This window comes from Cavia porcellus, unplaced genomic scaffold, assembly GCF_034190915.1.
Source record: "Cavia porcellus strain 051 isolate PalLab524CR breed Dunkin Hartley unplaced genomic scaffold, mCavPor4.1 scaffold_3, whole genome shotgun sequence".
In the NCBI taxonomy this organism is placed as follows: Eukaryota; Metazoa; Chordata; class Mammalia; order Rodentia; family Caviidae; genus Cavia; species Cavia porcellus.
This window is the reverse complement of record NW_026947486.1, coordinates 118,085,859-118,103,944: the sequence shown is the minus strand read 5'-3', so window position 1 is coordinate 118,103,944 and position 18,086 is coordinate 118,085,859.

The following is an 18,086-nucleotide window of genomic DNA, read 5'->3' as shown; positions in this document are numbered from 1 at the left end:
TCAGCGGTTACATTCAGTGTGGACCTTCTGGGGAAATTTGATTTGGTTCTCATCCAATTCAGTTTGTGAACAGAATTGCAGAAAGAATTAAGTTCATGAACCGAGGTATCTTGTGTTAATTTATCATCATAAATATAAAACTTTCTTCACATCAAAGACAACCCTGTGCTTCACACAAAGAGTGCTGTATCACAGAAAAAGCTCTAAAGGTTTCAGTCTCTTACTGAATCCTAATTTCAAATCTGTACCACTCTGAGGCACAACTAACACAAGCTCAAATCCTAATTCTTTATGAACTTTAGACACAGGCCCCTAAACTCACTTTCAGAGGGGATTCATCTTTAAAGCGGCATGAGGCTTGCTGAGTGCATTTTAAATAAAATGCAGCCATTTGTAGCTGTACCTACAGCCATCAGGCATCACAACTCTGGTTATTCAGTCTCAAAGCTTCAGCGTGGCACGACGTTTGAAGTAACCAGGAAGTGATGGAGACAAAGATGTTCAGTGAAGCAAACACTCACGCAATGCTTCAAAAACCCCAAGTCACTGCAGAGCTGAGCGCAGGAGAAATTAGGTTTCATCTCCCTTATACACTTCTTGCCTTTTAAGCAAATCGTTCCTCTTCTTTCAGGGTCACTTTTACATAACAAGGTAATGACAGCATATGCATGTGTAATGGGTGTCATTTGTGGAGCATATTATTGGCATAAATTAATTTTAATTATGTAATTAGTACTGAGCTGTCAGAGACAACTTTCAAAAGAGGGGGACTTTTCTATTACCCTGATAATGCTTCGGCCAAGCTTCATTAGAAAAGAGGCAGGGAGGTTTAAAGGCAGCAAAGACAAACTGGAAGGGTTTGGATTTTAAGTATAAAATCTTGCTGGTCAGCCGGGCATGGTGGCACACTCCGTAATTCCAGCACTTGGGAGGCTGAGGCAGGAGGATTGTTGCGAGTTCAAGAACAGCCTGGGCTACAAAGTGAGCTCAAGGCCAGCCAAACAGCATAGCAAGACCCTGTCCCTAAAAGGAAAAAAAAGAAAAAAAAAAAAAAAAAGCGACTGGCCTTGCAGAATGTTTGCTTCACTGAACATCTTTGTCTCCATCACTTCCTGGTTACTTCAAACGTCGTGCCACGCTGAAGCTTTGAGACTGAATAACCAGACTGAATAACTAGCATATTTGAAGCCACAGAAAGAACTATCTGCATCACAAAGCTGGGAGGATTCAATGCCGAGTCCCTAACCTGGACAGCCTGGCAGGAAGAAGGGCCTGGCCAGGCAGAAAGGCTGTAGTCATCATCACAGCCACAGTAGAATACTCACCAAAGGCAAGAAGGTCATCTAGATGTCGACCAAAGCCAAATGCAGCATTTGAGGACTGGGGAGTTCTACCGGCAGCTCTAGTGATTCTGCCTGGAGGTCCCAGGTTACATCTGGCATTGTCCCAGAGGGGACAAGCTAATGTCAAAGAGTAGGACATCCTGAGTGATTTTCCAAAGGAATTTTCTGAAAGCCAGGAAGCGGTGTCATCAAGGTTTATATCTGCATGCTTGTCAAGTACAGAAATGTAACAGCTCCATGTCTGTCAAGGAAAACTGTGGTGCACTCGTACAAAATGGGCCTCCAGTTGCCACTGGCTTGGAAGGACCCTCAGATCCTTGTTCATCTCCAGGTCCTTCTGCTGCCATTCCATGGAGCTATGGTGATAATTTCATTACAGCTTCAACTCTGTGTCCTATGAATTGAATTTCTATCAAGTCTCCCACTTTTCCTAGTATACCTTAAAAATGTCTGGTCATTTTATTTGAGGGAACATTAAATAATATGTTCATGAAAGCAATTTAAAAAGTGTTAGTTAAATGCACTTTGAATTTTAAATAATTGACCAGTGAATTCTAAAGCAGTTCTCCTTTTTGTCACGTGTGCTTCGCAGCTCTCTGAAGGAGACAGTGGATGGCTTGGATTTTTTTTAACCTAATATGAATAGTCTCCATGAGCCCAGCAGTGTGAGCCTAAAGAAGGATCTGTGCAGAATCACAGAAATGCAGACCCTTTGGTGTGGAGAATGCCTCTTAGAAACAAAAAGTTCCGTGCGATTGTCCATCACTGGCACTGGGTCAATCCACACTGCTTTTAACTCTAGGCTGCACTCCTGACCCAGTGCCCCAATCTTGTCTCTTAGTGCTCTGATCTCCCCTGAGACACTTGAGTGCTTGTTGACACCGCCAAGTCCCAAGGGTGGGCAGTCTCTTGGGTTTCCAGCAGGCATGGGGAGCTCTTCTACCTGCAACCTCAAGATATCAGGGTCCCAGAAATCATGTATTAATAATTAGCTTAAAAGAAACACAATCGTCCTGCCATATTCCAGGGTTCCCCATCCATGTATTCAACCAGTCATGGATCGAGAGCATTCCAAAAATAAAACTGTCTATACTGAGCACATATAGACTTTTATCTTCGTCATTATTTCCTAAACAATGTGGTATAACAGTAGTTTAAATTGCATTGACATTGTATTAGTTATTAGAAGTCATCTAGAGATTATTTGAAGTGTACAGGAAGATCGAGCAGATTAGACACAGATTCTATGGCCTTTTCTATAGACAAATTGGACATCTCGTGGGTTTTGTACTCATGGGAGCTATGGAGTCAGTCCCCCAAGGGTACCTTGGGACCTCTCTGATGCAAAAACCCTAACTCAAAGACAGATGTTGTCAGGTTGGTTAATGATAATCAGCTTGCTGAACTATGCTGTCATTTATAGGAATTGCCTTTAAGTATAACAATAAAGATTCCCGTGGTAGTACATCCTGTAATCCCAACACTCAGGAGGCTGAGGCAGGAGGATTGCCATGAATTCAAGGCCAGTCTCAGCTACAAAGTAAGCTCAAAGCCAACCTGAATTGCACAGCTATACACTGTCTCAAAAAGACAATAAAATTAAATGAACAAAATAAAACAAAAATTCTGTATTACTAAAAAAGATTCCAAGTAAAGGATGAAAAGTAGATACCACACAAAGTATAATCATTGCAAAGAGGTAGTGGCTCATTAATACTGCAGAGATAATAATTAAAATTATAGTGCTTGGAAAATACATGTGCAAAGATAAAAAAAAATACAGCCTCACGTATGTGGTTATTTTTTTTCTTTGCTACTGTGGAATATACCCTTCAACTGACATGCATCCTCAGCTCATTCTTATTTTGAGGCGTGGACTCCCGAAGTTGCTAGGTTGGCTGATCTGGAAATGGCAATACTCCTGCCTCAGCATCCCAGAGTGCTTGGAATACAGGCACACACCAGCCCAGCAGGTTTTTGTTTGCTTGCTTGTTTTTGTACTGGAGATTGAACCCAGGGCCTTTGCACTAAGCCTTACCCACGGCACAGCAAAAACAGCTTCATGACATTAGATTTGGCAGTTTTACTAGGTACAATATCAAAGGCATGAGCAACAAAAGAGAGAATAAATGAATTAGACTTGATCAGTTTTTAAAATATTTGTGCATCAAGGAACACTATCAGCAGAGTAAAACAGCAATTTGTGGAATGGCACGAAATATTGTGAAATCATACATCTGATCAAGGGTTAATATCCAGAATATGTACAGAACTCTTATAACTTAGCAGCAACAAAATAGGAATAGGATTCAAATAGGCATTCCTCCAAAAGAGATATTCAAATGGCCAATCAGCAAGTAAAAAGTGCTCAACAGCATTAATTGTTAAGAAAACACAAGTCAAAACAGTAGTGATGGCTGGGGATGGGTGTACCTCAATAATAGGACATTTGCATAGTATGTGCAAGAAAAAGAAAACGAGATAGAGCTCCACTTTCCACCTTTCAGATGCTTATTATTTAAAAAAGAAAACCAGAGAACTGCAAGTGGTGGTGAAGATGCTAAGCAGCTGGAGCCCTGGTGCACTGCTGCTGATGTAGCTCCTATGGAAAGTGGTTCCGTAAGTGCCTGAAAACAGTAAACGTGGAGTTCCCACAGGATTCAGCAATTCCCCGATAGGTATACACCCAACGAACTGGAAGCAGGGCCTGAAGACACGTTTGTTCACGCAGACTCATAGCAACATCATTCACCAAAACCCAAAGGCGGGGGCTGGCCAAGTGGCCATGAACAGGCCAATGAATAAATGCCGTGTCCAGTGCCCACTCTGTAGACTAGTAGTCAGCCATAACAGCAACGAAATATTAACATATGCTACCACGTAGGTGACCTCTTCCAGGTGACATAAGACAGTCACAACAGATGAATGCGGTGTAATTCCTCTCCTATGAAGTCTCTGGAACTGTCGAATTCACAGAGACAGAAAGCAAAATCATGCAACCCAAGAGACAGCATTTCACCAAGATAGGGTTTCAGTTTGGGAAGATGAAAAAGTTTGGGGAATGAATGGCAGTGATGGTTTCACAGCAGCGTGCAGATATTTTGTGGTTAGTATGCGTTAAAATGGTAAGTTTTGTGATATATATATATATATATATATATATATATATATGCAAAGTCTTAAAATGAAGGATAATGTATCATGATCATATAGAATGCACCCTATAAATGGAAGATTGGTTGAATATTTGAAAATCAATTAATATGTGCCACAAGAGTAAAGGAAGAGCCAGAAAATCATTTAAAGAGATGGGAAAGTTGTAAGAACCTCAGCATCAACTTATTGTATAAATGTATATTAAACAATGCAAAAAAAGAAGGAAACTTGCTCAACTTGACAAATGACAAAGGACATCTAAAATAGACACAGAGTTAGCATTTCACTTAGCGATGAAAAAGTGAAAGATTTCAATTTTTCTTCTCAGACAGAAAAAACAAAGCAAAACCAAACCAAACCTGAAAACCCTGACTTGTGAAGAGTAACTTCTTGTCCTCCAGACAGTCCTTGCTCACTACTTTTGTTCAGCACTGTACTACATAGAGGCTCTGCTCAGTACAATAAATGATGAAAAATAAGACAAAGCAATTAGAATGAAAGAACTAAATTTGCAGTGACATAAATAGATACATAGAAGCTCCTATAGAATCTACAAAAACAAAGTACTAGAAGGCCAGGAATGTTGCTCAGCAACTCAGCCCCTGCCTGGCAAGTTCAAGGCTCTGAGTTCGATTCTCAACATCATCCCCACCTCAAAAAAAAGTACTAGAATTAAGGAGTAAATCTAGCAGGGTCAGAATTTACACAGTCAATTGCCAGCAATGAATTGTGAGCAGATCTTTATGTATTCACATCGAGAAAAAAATAAGAAGGAAAGGGGAAACCTAACTTTAGATTTCACTGTGAGGACACCAGACCAGGCAATAGACCTCCGTTCAAAATTCTCTGTAGCTTTACCAACATTGTCAGAGTGAAATCCAAAATAGGTTCTTATTGTGGTCCGCAAGACCCTGCAGGACACTGTCTCCACTACCTTCCTAGATGCATCGCACTCTCCATATTCTCTGCCCCAGGCTCACATCCTGCTGTACACACAGAGACAACTAATTGCTCTCCTCCAAGACATTTGTGTGACTCACTACCTCGGTTCCTTGGAGGTGTCCAGCGAAGTATCAGCTGGTCCAAGAGGCCCTTCCCAGCAACCACAGAGGTGGGCTCAATTCTCAATCTCTGTACCCCAATGCTTATTCTTCCCGATAGGACCCGAAACTGAGTGCATTTACTGGTGTATTTGTTCCCTTTCCTCCCTCCAGAAAGATCCACGGTGGCCAGGGGCTTTGTTTTTGTTTAGTGATTCACCTCCAGGGCCTAGATCAGTGCCCAGCACCTATGGCCAGATCAGGGAAGAGAAGCATTGGACAAAATGATAAAACACTTCTCACACTTCTGATTTGTGAAACAGAAGAAGAGTTTCCAACAGCCTGAGAGAAACAGACATATCTTCAAGGGACCTCAGAGCCATTCTGTATCCCCAGAGGTTTCCGGGGGGGGGGGGACTGAGATGCGTAGCATTAGGGGAAAAAATTCTCCACAAATCTCTCACCTTCACTGTAAACCAACTTATTAAAATGCATCAGATGGCAGCTCATTAGAATCCTCTTCATATGTGGCTAGAAAATTTCCCCTTCATGAGAGCTGCTTTTCATAAGCGTTCCCTGTTTGCATTTTGTTCTTTATGCCTCATTATCATGCATAATTTCAGCTGCATGATTTAATTAATTGCCAAAATGCAAAAGTGCAAAATTTTATGTATAAATAATTACTGACACAGGCAAACACTTGTTACCTCAGAAGGAACAGCCAGTAGCTAATTGTGCTCACAATTACCCATCGGTTTGGCAACTTCTGGATTTGTTTTGCATTTAAAATGAATTCCATCTTTTTTAATTAAAAGAAGGATTAAAAATTTGAAAGAAGGGAACATACAAGAAAAATGTTAAAATATGATTTTGTAAAACATGGAGAGGAATTCTGTCGAATAAAATCCAATTTGAACATGAATGAGAGAGCCCATGAGATGGAGTTTGAGACTGTTTATTGTTGCAATTTGCAGAGTCTGTAGGGCTGATGATGCTGGGCATGGTAGCATACGCCTGTTCAGTCAGGAGCCTGAGGCAGGAGGATCACGTGAGGCCACCTGAACTACATAGTGAGATCCTGCCTCCCCCCCCCCAAAAATATATATATATGGCTGATGAAAATTGGTGGGAGATGTGAAGACATTCGGGGAAAGCAAAAACCGGAAAATGGTTAAGGCAGTGACTGCATTGGCCAGTGATCTCATAGATAAGGACATGGGAATGAGGAAGGACCAAACAAGACAGCTGAGCAAGGGAGCTAAGGCAGACTGGACAAGTCCCCAGAGGATGTGGAGGCCCCAGAGATTTGGGACACGCACGTGCCTCATCCTTCTGATCATTAATCCCAAAAGGGTGTGACTAAATTAAAAGAAAAAGAAGACATATTTGCAACAACATTTTGATATGGTGGTTTTGCATTTAGGATCAATACACTTCCTAATTGACATTAAGTCAACTAAGTTTCAAATATTTTGGATGAAATCAAATCTAGTACATTTTTTAATGTTTAATTTTTAGGATTAGCTTGTAGGTGATTCTCTTAAATTATACTTTATTTTAGACGTCATATATCTGGAGCACAGTTTACCTGCCAAATACGAGTACAATTTCTTTAAAAAGTACGCATACACATACATATATATTATCTATTAGCACCTAGGGCACAAAAGCTAGATCCATAATTTTTTTTTTCAGTAGGTACCAGGGATTGAACTCATGACCTTGCACTTGCCAGGCAGTCACTTGTGCCACTGAGCTAAATCCCCGGCCCTAGATCCATAATTATTAACTGAAATTATTATCCATAATTATTAACTGAAAATTTATGAACCAGAATCCTTTCTGCTTTCTAATTTATTCACACACAAACTAGTCTTGTAGCTTTCAGTCTCAATTCAGTTTAAATCTGTAAAGGTCTGTGGAGTGTGTACTACACAGAACGAAATACTTTTGATCAGGAACATTTCATCAGGCTTTTTTCAGCAGGAATATTTTGGACATATATGCAAGAGAAAGAGCACAGCATTGTCCAGAGGGGTCATCTGAATGACAGTTTATTTGACCACACAGTGATGAAGTATATGATTTGAAAACATTCCAAGACAATCCCCCAGCCACTGGGGAGGTGGAGGCAGGAAAAATCACAAACTCTATTAATAGTCTTAATTAATAGAAGGGACATAAAGCTTCCTTCAGAAAGAAAGAAACAATGAGAAGGGAAATATGTGGTTTATTAACATTACAATTGGAGAGATAGATAGATAAATAAATAGATGTATAGATATATTCACCACGGGAGAACTGAGGGCTACACAGCAGTGAAATGAAATTGCAATTTTTCTAAAAGTGCTGTGCACTCTTGTTTTCCTTTGTTTCCATCTGCCAGCTTCTAGTCAAAAGAAAGTACTGGGAGCGGCGGCGGTGGAGGGATTGCCTGCCAGGTAGGAAGCCCAGCTTAGCAGCGCTGAGGAGCTGCGTTCTGGCTCTAACTGTCTTCTTCCTGTGTGCTTTAGAACCTGCTCAAGTTTCATGTCCTTGATTAAACCCTCGGCTGATTTTTTCTTGAAGTGGGTTTTGCCTTTCTCTGATTGCCTTTGTTATTAATCCTTTGTTACATACCTTTTTGTACTGAATTATGTATTCATGGTTAAAAACTGTTCCCAGCACTTAGCTCTCTAGCCACACTGTAAGGCCGCGGAGCTCCGGCCGGCCTGCCGTTTCAGTGCTTTCTTACTGTTGGTGGTGCCGTGGGAATACAGCGAGTAAGTGTGGACTGACTGCTTGCTAAGCTGAAGTAAGCCAGCAGGGAAACTGTGAGCAATGGATGCACACATTAACTCCTGCGGGGTTTGGAAAACCTGTAATCGATGTTCAAAAATACAGTCAAGTCTCATAAAACCTAGCAGACACTGGACTTCTGAAATATTCAAAAGTTGAGTTGAAAAAAATATTTTCAATGATGGACGCTTTCATTGCTTTTACTGTTACTAAAGCAAATGTCAACACAAACAAAGATGGACAAATAATTGCCACAGTCTTTGCCAAGGGTGAGGGGCGTGTGATATACAAGTAGGTTGCACTTCACTTGCAATGGGTAATTTTAAAGTTACTGTAAGATCTTAATTGTGGTCTCTTAGGCTTTTTCCTTACCCTACCTCCTCAAACACATTCATAAACATGAATTAGAGTCACCCCGATGACACCAAATATGAAACTTCGGTCTTTCTTTACCCAGCTTTCCACAGCTCAAAATGTCAAAATTAAGAATTTGTAACATTTGACTGGAGGAAACTCACAGTTGGTCAAGTCAAAAAATCTGGAGAGGTTGACTTAGTGTCACCCCTCTAAAGGAAAATGGCCATGCCCTGCCTAATGTCAGCCTCTGGAAAAGACTTCAGAACTAGGAAAAAGGATATCCAAATTCTTAAAATTGCCTTTTGTTTATACTCTAAATCTGAAGACTCAATGATTCCTTTAAATTCTGCTCAATTCCTTAGCCAGAGTGGTTCCATATTGAAAACATTACCTGGATGGCTTCTGGTTGGAAAACACAAACAAGTTTCAGTGATTTCAATTGCTAAGAGCCAGAAAACAAGGCCCACCCTGCCTGGTGAGCAGTCAGCTCTGTGGGGCTAGAAGAAAATAGTTAATGAACATTTTATTCTGTTTTGTTTGATTTTGTTTGTGTGACAGTATGAACAGCTACTCTGAAGAAAACAAGACATTATGGCAGCCATTGCTGATTAAACATCATCTTGCTTTGAGGTCATACCATGCTTTCGTTCTTCTATTTCCATCAATTCAATCATGTGGTATCTTACTGGATTTTAATATGTGTAATAGTATAAACAACTTTTTTATTGAAAATGAGATATTATAGAAGCCATTGTTCATTTTCTGTTATTTGACTTTGAATGTCCTGTAATACTTTCATTCCCAGAATGGTGTTATACTATTCTATTATGTTTGATACTATTATGTGTGAAGGTATGCTCAACTACTTCAAAGAAAGACACATTATGGTAGCTACTGTTAATATTCGGTTGTCTTGTTGAGAAGTGCTATGTTGTTTACATTGTTCTGTTCTGATTTGCTTTGTTCTGTCCTCTTTTGTTTTATTCTCTTTAAAATTAAAAAAAAAGAAAATAGTTAATAAACTTGCTAATAGCACGGCCTATAGAGAGATTTGCTGAATCCCCACCCACAGACACATCATGAGGGTGGAGACTCTCAAGCCTGCTGTTTCTGCACTTTGGGATCTCACAAGTAATAAATCACATAGTAGTCAAGAAGAGAGAAGATGTTCAATATTAACAAGCATCTCAAAAACTACAAGCTGCCCAATTCCTGCAAGCAATGGGGCCAAAAAGCTGACGCTTAACAATGCCCATGACTTCTTGGAGCCTGATTTCCCAAAGCTTCGTGGCATTATATTCAGTGTGATGCAATCAGCTTCAATTTACAGGGCACAGAGTTTTGTCCTTCACTTTTGTAAATGCTCTATGTATTCACATCCAGTGCTTAAAATAGGTTCACATGCAACAGTAGACTGTGGGACTGGAAAATGTTCCGTGTCAGGCATGAGCGGGGAAATAGATTCTTTTTGAATGTTTTCAAATTATATACTTCCTCGCTGATGTGGTCAAATAACTGGCAATTGAGAAGGCCCTTCTGGACAGTGTTGCATGTTGCTTTGTTGTTGAACATCCATATAAGTCTTGCCAACTCTAATTATTTGTTTATTTGAATTAGTCTTGACTCTGGCCAGTGGTGAAATGTGAAGGGTTAATTTCAGCAGCTGTTGGAAGCAACTCTGTCTAGACCTCTGTGGGGAGCCCTGTTGAGGGTGGGGGAGGAGTGTGGAGGTCAGGGTCACTGGTAAATCATCATCAGCTTCCAAAGAGCAGAAGTAGAATCAAGCCATAGACAGGCCAGGGTCTGATCTTGGCAGGTGAGAAAGCAAAGTGTCACACAGGGGCCTAGAAGTTTGAAATAGAACATACAGGCAGAAAGGTCTGCAACTTGGTCGGTAGCCAAGGTCAAAGAGATGCCAAAACTACAAGAGAATGGAAGGGCTGGGGATTGGTCAGAGGAAGCTTGATGGCCAGCTGATGCCTCCCATGAGCACGAGGCGTAAGAAGTTGGATATGTATACAGTTTCCTTATCAAGGACTGGCCTAGACACTGCCAGTCCATTGGCTGGAAAATGCATCTCCTATGCTGAGTTGGAACTCATAAAACCCTTATGTAGCATGCTCAAGGTCCAGGGTTCAATTCCCTTACAAAATACAAAAGAAAAAGAGGAGAAAGAGAGGGAGATGGAGGGAGAGACAGACAGAGATAGAGAGACAGAGAGACAGACAGAGATTCAGAGAAAGATTGATATTCATCTCTTTAGTCATGAGGTGAGAAAGTGCAAGGCTGAATTACCTACATCTGTCCATACGGTTGGGCAAATTGCACCTACTGCCTATGAGTCAGCAGCAATTTGATGCATAAAGGGTTCTTTTTCCATTCTCATCTCCTATGGAATAGCTCAAAAAGGACCCTTGCCCCTTTGTTCATTTCAAAATAGATAGATCTGCATTTGACAGATAGAGCTATCAAATGCGGACGGAGGATCCATCAGCTGATTCTGAGCTAGGAAAGAAGCCTATGCTAAAAAAAAAAATATGAAGGGTTTTCAGATGGAGGCAACCCTTCTGTGCAAAAAGGCCCCCGCCAATTAAAATTTGTGAAGGTCTGCATAAGTTGTCATTGTCGCCATGTGGAACAGCATGGTCTTTAAGTAGGTATTTTCTATTATGTTGAACTTTAAATTGAATATTCAAAATATTTATGCAATGCCTCTTCAAAGTAAATTGAAAATTTCGAAAGCATATATATTTAAATTACTATCTCATTGTGTGAAATTAGGGGATGTGCAAAAATGTTATTTTCCTTTGAGTAGAACTGACTCTTCCAGGCAGTAATTTCAAAGGATCAGTTCATCAGCAGCAATGTCTCTGGGGTTGCAGTCAGGTCTTTTAACTAATATTGCCTAGCACTGAATCAACAACTGTGTGAAGAGTGCACATTGTGCTTTTGAAAACAAGGATTCATGGGAATTATTTTCTCTATTGCATCAGAAGAAAACATAGTTTTTCTTGCTATTATTTGTCAAGTACTTCATTCTAATCACTGAGACAATAGAACATACATATTGTCTCTTTTATGATTAGAAAACTAATGCATATTTATTGTAGATAAATGAAAATTTTGAAGAATGAGTTTTTAAAAAATCTCACCTCGCAGAGTGAGGTGATACCAACTAGGTACCATTGATACCATTAATACCAACTAGGGACATTTCATTTGTAGTCCTTTTTACCATATTGAAATTGTATTGTGCCTAGGACTTCATATTTTGATTCTAGAAGTTAACATTATACTAAGGACTTTCATGTAATTAAATAAAATTCTACAATTTGATGTTAATGGCTTCCTAATGCGTTATATGGACATATGATAATTAATTTAGCAGTATCTCTACTATCCCACATCGAGGCTGTGCTCCTTACTGTAATGTAGCAATTATCTTCGTGCATAGAACTATTGCTTTACAGTGTTGTCAAAGAAATGCTGTACATAAAAGTACTTCCTTACAGTCAAAGAAATGGAATGTTTTTGCTTGTTTGCTTGGTAGCAGGCATAGGACGTAGGACCTTGTGCTTGCCAGGCAGGCACTTACACCACTGAGCTAATTTCTCAGCTCCAAGAAATGGAATTTAGGGTCAGGAAAAGTTTGATGGCCAAATTGTTTAACAAAGATGGCTAAAAAAATTAGTTTCTGTGGCAAATGAATTATTTAGTCATTGCTTGGCCAGTTTTTTTAGTTGAACCTAAATAGCTTTAAAAGGGTCTATAGTTACCTACAATTGAGTCTCATTTATTTTTTAGTTCCATAAATCCTGGTATTAAATAACCAATAACATAGTGCATATGGAAGTATTTCCAGAATTCTGAATGCCTTCGAGGATGGAGGCATCTTGGGGAGCAGCTGGTTTCCACTCCTTCTACAGGAGACTTGAGAAGCCAGGAGGGATTCAGTGTGACTCAGCGGAGAGATGGGAAGCTCTGTCTCTGGACATACTGACCACCCCCAGATACAAACCAACCAACACTGCCTGGCATTTTGGGTTCTAATAGAAACAACAGTGTCTCCACTGGTCAGTTCTCTAGTGACACTTATCATTTGATGCCCACTCGCCCAGGAGCTGCTTCCTTCTTAAACATAAATGGACAGCAAGACAGCAATTAAGAGATATTTAAGGAAAGCCACCTACATGAAACACAAGATCGAAGGCCAACAAACAAAAAAACAGAAATTTGCATGAAATAAATACAAAGCATGAAACAAAAGAAAACTCCAAAGAAGCTACACATAATTTCATCTATATAACAAAAAATAATCACTTAAAAAACACGAAGAAATGGTTGGAAAAAGGAGAATTTGGATGCCAAGAATAATTGGCCCTTAAAAATATGAAGCAAGAAATTCAAACTTTAGCAGAAGGTTATAAAGTTTAAATCTTAGGAATTAGGGCAAAAGAATTGGGAGACTAGAAAAAATGGTAGAAAACCAGAGGATGAATACAGGAAATTCAATGCCATAGCATTTAGAATTTTAGAGAGAAAGATAGGGTTGTGGGTGTCATTCGGTGGTAGAGTCCTTGCTTAGCACAGGCAAAGCCTTCAAACTTCAGCACTGAAAAAGAAGCCATAGAGAAAGAAGAGGAAATAATAGAAAAATTAATTGTTTAAAAATGTATATATTGAGATTTGGATTGTGTCAGGCCAAGTGTAATTTGGGACAGCTCAACCAGTGAGTGCCAATAAAGTTTTCTGATGAACTATAAAATGTTTATAAAGGCAAAGATAGTACATATTTCTTTCTCCCTTTACCTCCAAGCTAAGTACAACATATAACATGGCAAATAATGCAAGTAGAAACCAAAGAAAGGCTGTGAAGAACGGAAGAGGGAGAAGAATGGGTCAGAACCCCAGGGCCAGAGACACACTATGGTGGCGAACTGTCTTCTGAGCCACCTCTTCTAGAAGAAGGTGACCTAGACCTAATGTTCCCCATGCCAGGGACAGGCGACAGCACAGGGAGGTCGGAAGCAGCAGCAGAGGAAAGGCTCAGGATCTCCTCTGGCAAGAAGTGGCCAGGAAACGTGCTCTCGGTCACCACTGTGCCTGAGACTCATTTCTTCAGCAGAGAAACCAGAAGGCCCACAAGCAAAGGCAGTAAGGGCCTTTCCCAACAAAGCTTCTCTCGCTCACTGCAGAGCAGAGGACTCCCAAGGCCCAGCAGCACCAGCAAGATCAACATCCCCAGCACAGCGCTGCACAGGCCATCACAGATGACTGTGAAGCAAGTGAGAAAACACAAAAGCTCAGCTCAGTAACAGAGGTTTTGGAAAGTCAGTAAAGGGCGAATGAAAAAGAATATAAAAGATTTTCTGCATAGGTTTCGAGAGTGTGTGAGACAGAGTTTGTGTGTGTGTGTGTGTGTGTGTGTGTGTGTGTGTGTGTGTGTTTTGCGGGGGACTGAGCCTAGGGCTTCACACAGACTAGGCAAGTGATCCACCACTGACTGCACTCCCTAGCCCCATGGATCAGCTAATAACACAGTGATACAAACCAAAATTGTATCACTAGTTCTAGAAAGAGAGAAGAGGGTGGGGCTACCAAAGCTCTCACAGAAACGATGGGCGGGAGCTCCCCAAATTTCATAGAGGATGTAAGCCTATAGAAACCAACACTGTGAGAATAATGATAAACATTATGGAATAGTGGTTTAAAACCATGCTTATGAAGAATTCTCAGTGCTGTAGGAAAATTCTTAAAATTGCAAAGATCAAAAGACATCATACGTAAAGGGATTCCTACATCTGGCCTCTGATGAGTTCAAAGAAGCAACCTCCTTCCTTGCTTCCCTTGTGCTGTGTCTCCTCTCCACAGTGCCCTCCGCAGCCTCAAAAGCATTCCTGGTGTTTTGTGAGGCCATGGCGAGCCGGTGGGTGGGAGGAATCGGGAAGCCTTGGCTGTGAGGACTGATACTGAACTCTGAGCCCGAGGCAGTGCTGGGGCTCAAGGCACTATTCTTGGCAGAGCTTGGGGTATCCACGGGCCCAGTGCCAGTCTTCCCAGTGTGGGTGAGAGAGAGAAGAGAGGATTTGGAATGATTCAGGATTGCAGGGAGTGGGGCTGAAGACCACTGTTGGGGCCATGTGGACTAAACCTGAAGGGTGGTGCCAGCTGGAGTCCATCTTTCCTGGGACAGAACAATGAGGCTGGGAAATAACAGCTAAGTGGCCCAAGCCTCAGGCAGGAGGTGGGAATCCAATAGGGCTCAGCAGTGTTACTCCAAAGAGGCATCTACCTTTGCGCTGCTACCTGGATTCAAATCTGAAAAACGGAATGAAGGGCTTGGTTGGTAGCTTTATAGGGTTTAAGCAAACATAGGGGAGACTGGGTGTGCTCGGAAATACAATTATGATGGTTAAGCAAGTTTCTTGTTATTTCCAAACCCTCCCTGACTGCTCAGGCCAAGAGGGATGAGTTTTCTATCTCTGAAGCATGCAGGGAGTTCCCTGCTGATACATAAGGCTGTGAGCAACACACCTGTGGAAAGCAGTTTTCTTCATAAGAAGTAGAAATTAGGAGCCCAGAGATGTAGCTCAGCAGCACAGCACCTGCCCAGCAACAGTGAGGTCCTAAGTTCCATTCCCGGTACTACCTCCTCCCCTCCAAAAGCAAAAGAACTAGAAACCAGAGACAACTTCGTCCAAGGGTAAAAAGTTTGTTAACATTGTGAGATGACTCTGCCATGGAACACCACTGAGCAACACAAAGGAAGAAAGTATCACTTCATGGAACAATATGAACGATCTCCAGAGTGAGAAGAGACAGACCTAAAACTTCCCATATTTTATGATCCAATTTACTACGGTTGCTCAAAAAATAAGATTACAGAAATGATCATTGCCAAGAATTAAGGATGGGGAGGAACCCTCACTGGCGTGGGGCTGTCTGTCACTTGACTATCTCAATATTAATATCCTGGTTGATCCAATGATCCAATACATTATGAATATGTACATTTTAAAAATTATTACAGAAAAAGACACAGTGCCAATAAATTCCCTCAAACTTGCATGGGGACATATCTGCCATCCTACCTACTTAGGAGGCTGAGGCGGGAGGATCACTAGATCACAGGTTAACCTGGGAAACACAGAGAGACTCCATCCCCAAAAATGAAACAAACAAAGAAGAAAAAATTTCTAAGAAATCCCATATCATCCTCCATTTAATATGCCACGTGTGTGACAGAGCTGACGTATGGGTACACGCCACTAGACTCTAGGGCCCATGCTTATGATATGTGTCGTGGTGCCCTGCTGTCTTGTTAGTGAATCAGGTCCACTTGGTATCACACTACGCAATCACTAAGACAATGAATTGGCCAAAAGAAGGAAAAAAATCACTCATAAGGAGAGGGAGCAAAGAGTGGAGGATCCCAGTCTTAAATCCACTTCGCTGACAATAGGGTTTAGGGGTATTTATGAGATAAAACAGCAGGGTGAGGCTAGGCCCAGCTGCACCCAGTGTGGCTTCACCAGCTTTGGGGGCCAAGGCAGCAAGTTGTGAGTTCAAGACCAGACTGGGCAATAAAGTAAAGCTTCATCTCAAAATTGCAATTAATTAATTCAATTAAAAATATCAAAAGATTTTGCCTCTGAGTACTTTTTTGGATATATTTCATAGACTTATTGTTGACTGACTTTTTACATTATTTTATACTCTAAAATTTCTTCATTTATTGCCTCTTCAATCTTATTGCTGTTTGGGAAAACTTACTCTGTGTTTTGAGGTATTTGCACTACTTATTAAATAAAATATAAAATTTTCATTATCAGTATGTAGACAGTTTTCTATGAATGCATATTAGAGAATACTTTTATATCACATCTGATTTGTAGAGTTGGAGATTTCTTGTTTTTGTATATATTATTTTTGAATGTAACCTAGGAGAATATACTTATAAAAATGTGTACAAATTACAAGCTATAACTAAAAAGAATGAGACAGTGTGTATCCTTTATGTCTACCAAGAACCTTAAAATATTCTGACCTAGAAAATGAGAGCCTAGCATATTTTTTTCCATAAAGAACCAGAAAACAGATATTTTTGGCTTTCTGGGCTACATACAGCCTCTTTATCAAGTGCCTTGCTCTGGTGTCAAAGCGAATAAACAGCCACAGATGATACAGAAATCATGAGCATGGTTGTGCGCTCTTTGCTTTACTAAAACTTCACAAAATCAAATGACTGGAGACTGGATTTGGTCCCAAGTGACTGTGGTTTTCTGGCTTCTAAATCACATGATATTCATAATTGAATGAAATAAGATGAAGTCTATAAAGTATCCTACAGGGAAAATCAAGGTAACCCGGAACACACACACACACACACACACACACACACACACACACACAACATAGAGAGGTAACATGTTTTACTGCACCATGCTTTGTTCAACTTCTCAAGTGCCATAGTTTTTATGAATGAAATCTTTGAGACTTCAGGGTAAGAAGCAACTGTACATTTGGTGGTGATACCAAGAGAACTAGAGCTCAAAGAAGAGCCTGAAGACATGACTGCATCACCTCTATCTCCTGCTAACACTTGATCTGTGGTGCTGGGATGGAACTCAGGGCTACGCACACACACTACCACTGTGCCCCATCCCCAACTCATTCACCAGGGATTAACTCATCAGTGTTGCTTCTTATGGATGAACAAGAAAGTGGTTTGCTGAGGTAGAATCTCCTCCCGGCGCAGAAACGGAGAATATAGTTGAAATGACAAGAACAGATTAAAAATCTGGCATAAGTTTCCAGGTTCCAGAGGGCTGACTTCAGTTCTGAAAGGTGTCTTACTGCGGGTTAAATACTTTCAAACAGCTTCATGTGGCACAGAGAAGTCTTTCTGGAAAGGAAGAGTTCATCAATATGCCAAACATTGTCATCTTATTTTAAGGAATTTTCACAACAGCCACCACTACTAGCAAAGCAGACCCACTTGGCAAGGGCCCAGATCATCAGCAGTGGATTCTGGCAATAGAGATTTGCTTTCTGGAATGAGGTCTCCCTAAATCATCTAGGCTGGTACTGAATGCCTTGGGATCTGAGCCAAGTTTAACTGTGTAAGGTTTTGCAGTACTGAGGATCAAACACAGGATTTTATTAATGATAGGCAAGTAGTTTACATAACACTTTATTACCTGGCATTTAAATTATAGTACGCTCACTTTTTTAGACATAATGCTATTATATACTTAATAGATTATGGCATCAGAATTTTTGAGACAGGGTCTCACTATATAGTTCGGTCTTGTCTCACTATATAGACCAGGCTGGCCTCAAATTGCAGAGATCCTCCTGCCTCAGCCTTCCCAGTACTCTGAATCCTGCAATATTTGCTTTACGACAGATC